Raw genomic sequence first — 3,781 nt, 5'->3', positions numbered from 1 at the left:
GCGGGGAAAACTATTAGAAATGACTCATTTTACTTCCTAATAATATTTCTTTACATATACATATGTTCTATTTTAAGATGAAATTTTGTTTTTTCCTGTCCTAACAATTTTCATTTAGTCCCCACCATTAAGTGTTTGTTCTGTTATAAAACCGATAAGACAACAGAAAATGAGGCCATTGGGCATTGCCTAATTCACTGATGTTTCACTCGTCACGAGAGCAACTGGGGCCGGAGAAGAGTTCCCGTGTTGTAACCTGCCCAAGATGAGCAAAGCCATTGAGCACCGCCGCGTTTACCGAAAGTGCTTTAATTTTAAGAAGAAAAAAAACGCGCGTCACGTCGTATACGGTATAGATCATTTCAATCAATTCTAGTAGTTTAGGATAAGCTTGTAGTGTAATCTAAACTAATATTCGCTAAGCAGATATGGACGAGCATGCACACGAGGTGTATTACCACCATGAAGAGGATAACTCGTGTATATACCAGTGCGTTGTAGTGCATCCTTACCGGAAAAAGGGAGCACAAGCTGCTTGGAGCTGGAGAAGAAATATAAAAGATCATTAGTTGGTTGTTATGCTTAGCTTTTATTTAGAGCACCTGTTTGATTTTGATTGGCACTTATGCCTTTGTTTGAGGCTAGCGCTAATCTGTTTGATTGACGGTTCGCCGGTCTGTGGGCCACCACCAGCCCACCGTCCGATCGATCGCCACTAGGATTCGAGCGGGCCGGCCCATTACAAAAAAAAAGGGACAAACTAAACACGAACAATTTTATGTCACTGACCACATATCTATGTCTTAGTCGAATCCATGTTGCCAGAAATTGCCTGAAGCAACTTTGGCATGGGAGGCATGTCGACTTCTAAGACGCCTTCAAGTATATGGACTACCTGTGCCATGGTCGGTCTGTTCAATTCATCATCCTGAATACACCAGCAAGCAACTCGGCAAGCTCTTTCAACCTCTTCTGAATTGATGTCACTCTGAATGTTTTGGTCCAATAGGCATTGCACATTCCCCTGAAGGAGTTTACCAACAACCTGAACCGGGAAATAGGTAGCATTACTGGTGCACTCTCCTCTAAAATTTCTTCTTCCAAATACGATTTCCAACAGCACCATTCCATAGCTGTAAACATCCACTTTTGATGAGATGGCCATTCCACTAATCCATTCAGGCGCAAGATATCCGATAGTTCCTCGTACCATTGTCAGAACTTGGCTAAAATCTCTCCCCATGAGCTTTGACATCCCAAAATCTGCAATCTTGGGAACAAATGATGCATCCAAAAGAATATTCTGTGGCTTGATGTCACAATGTATGATGCAGTCCAGACAATTCCCATGCATGTAGGCCAATCCTGGCAACACCAAGCGCTATTTTATACCGAGTACTCCAATCCAGAGATGCAACTTTACTCCCAAAAAGATTGGAATCAAGTGAACCATTTGGCATGTATTCATAGACCAACAACCTATTGCTACCTTCGCAACAAAAACCAATTAACCTGACCAGGTTAATATGTTGGATTATTCCTATTGAACGCACCTCTGCTCTGAATTCCTTCTCTCCTTGACGAGCACCATCAAGTCTTTTGACAGCTATTACAGTGGAGTCAGTCAAAACACCCTTGAACACAGAACCAAAGCTGCCACCCCCTAATCTTTCTGAGAAGTTTTTTGTTGCATGCTGGAGATCCTTGTACCTAAAAGCTACTGTTCCACATATAATTCTACCGACTGATGAACAGTTCCTTTTATTTCTCCTAACAAACATGATAACAATTGTAAACAAGGACAGAATGAGAACGCTTGCAACAGCAACCACTCCAATGATCAATCCTCTTGTGTGCTTTGAGCTCTCACTAACATCATCCTCAGCTGCAAGGCGAAGGTAAAGAATTCCTCCACTGCTACTCTGGTTATAGTTATACTGCCGTGCAACATTAAACAGTCCATCACTCCAAACATTGCAACTGCCGTTGTACGAATATGCAGTGCAAGAACAATCATTCAGACAAGCCTGTTTGCATCCATCGGCAGTCCCAGCTTCCATGTTCTTGGCATTAGCAGGGAATCTAACATCACTCATGGCATAGAACCTATCTGTCACACCACAATTCAGAGGAACGTTCCTAACACATCCACCGGTCTGGTCTCCTAGCTCCCAGTCCTGTGGTGACCTGATGGAGAAGCCCTCCATGCAGTTGCAGAACGGGAGCATGTCCTCTCTGCAGAGAGCGAAAGCTCCACAGACAGCGTACACGTCACACTGAGCTCCTGGCTTCGCGTAGAAGGTCACCCAATCCTCCGAGACGCTGGACCAGATCATGTTCTTCGCCTGCCCGGAGGCAGCGAGCACGTACCTCGTGACCATCGTGTCGTTCCTCAGCCTGTACGTGAAGTACTCCTCGTGGTCGTTGCTGACGAAGTCGAAGGTGAAGAGAGCCCGAGCCGTCAGCTCCGGCGTGTTGCTGAAGTAGTCCCCGTTCCATGGCCCCGTCGACCAGTACACCACGGAGGAGTTCCACGCGAGGAACAGGCCCGGGTTGACGAAGTCGGAGGACGGCGTGGCGGAGTAGACGCCGGGTGAGAGGTCGCCGGAGTTCTTGCTGGAGACGAGGCCGTGGGTGAAACCCGTCGCCTTGTTCCACCCCATCTTCGCGCCGGGGAGGAAGGTGTCCGTCATGTGGCTGAAGCTCTCCAGAAGATGATGGAGGAATTCGAGGCGTCGGAGAGGACGAGGTTGCCGCTGTTCAGGAGAACGGCGACGGTGTTGTTGCTCGTCGTGGTGTTGGCCTGGCTGGACCAGGCTGCAGCTGTCATGGAGTTGTTGTTGGCGCGGTTCGAGATGACGAGGTTGCCGTCGCCGGAGATGGCGAGCTGCCACGAGGCGCCGCCGTCGGCGAGAGGGTTCTCTCGGTTGGCCACCCATGCCGGGGTGAACTTCGAGACCGTGTTGAACCATACACCCAGGTACCACTTCGGTGCAGTGCTACTGCTGCCGTTGCCGCCGGCCATTTGGAAAAATCCCAGTGCGAACTTACCGTTGCCGGAGACGAGCTTGTCGCCGCCGGCCAGCGGCCGGCCTGCGGTGACGGTGTCCGTTGCAGCGGGCGGGGAGGTGGTGATCAGTAGGGAGAAGAGAAATGGGACGAAGAGAAGTGCCATGGCGCGTTGGCTTGTGGTGTGCAAACTCCATGGTCAATTGGAAGCGATTATGCAGTATGCATAATTGCACAGTGGCACAGTGCAAAGCAGCTTAGTTAACTGCAGTTCATTTTTTTAGAAAATAAATAACAGCAGTTCATACATCATATTCCCTCCGTTTCAGGTTATAAGACGTTTTGACTTTGGTCAAAGTCAAACTATTCTAAGTTTGACTAATTTTATAAAAAAAAGTAGTAATATTTACAACATTAACATAGTTTCATGAAATCTATAGTTAAATAATTTTTTATAATATATTTATCTTGGGTTAAAAATATTACTACTTATTTTCTATAAAAATAATCAAACTGATAATAGTTTGACTTTGACCAAAGTCAGAATGGCACGGATGATATAATTAGTTGGGGAACCGGTCATAAGGAAATCATAAACACTTGCATCAGCTTTGAACACTGGCCACAAATCTGTTTAATCTATGATGATTGATGATCGTTTGCAATGATAATGTAAATAATCACAGTCGTTCCGGCGAAAAAATAATCAGAGAGTCCACTCTCATGCATCATATCGTTATGGACAACCAGGACACATGCTTTGCATTCCCAC

At 46.3% G+C, this 3,781-nt stretch overlaps 1 pseudogene; it reads right to left on the bottom strand.

The window, feature by feature from the left end:
- Positions 1 to 796: 796 nt before the first annotated feature.
- LOC127770879 (G-type lectin S-receptor-like serine/threonine-protein kinase At2g19130) lies at positions 797 to 3,175 on the bottom strand (annotated as a pseudogene).
- Positions 3,176 to 3,781: the final 606 nt, after the last annotated feature.

Source organism: Oryza glaberrima, chromosome 4 (assembly GCF_000147395.1).
Source record: "Oryza glaberrima chromosome 4, OglaRS2, whole genome shotgun sequence".
Classification (NCBI taxonomy): Eukaryota; Viridiplantae; Streptophyta; class Magnoliopsida; order Poales; family Poaceae; genus Oryza; species Oryza glaberrima.
The sequence above is the reverse complement of the archived record's forward strand: the minus strand, read 5'-3'. Positions and strand labels throughout refer to the sequence as shown.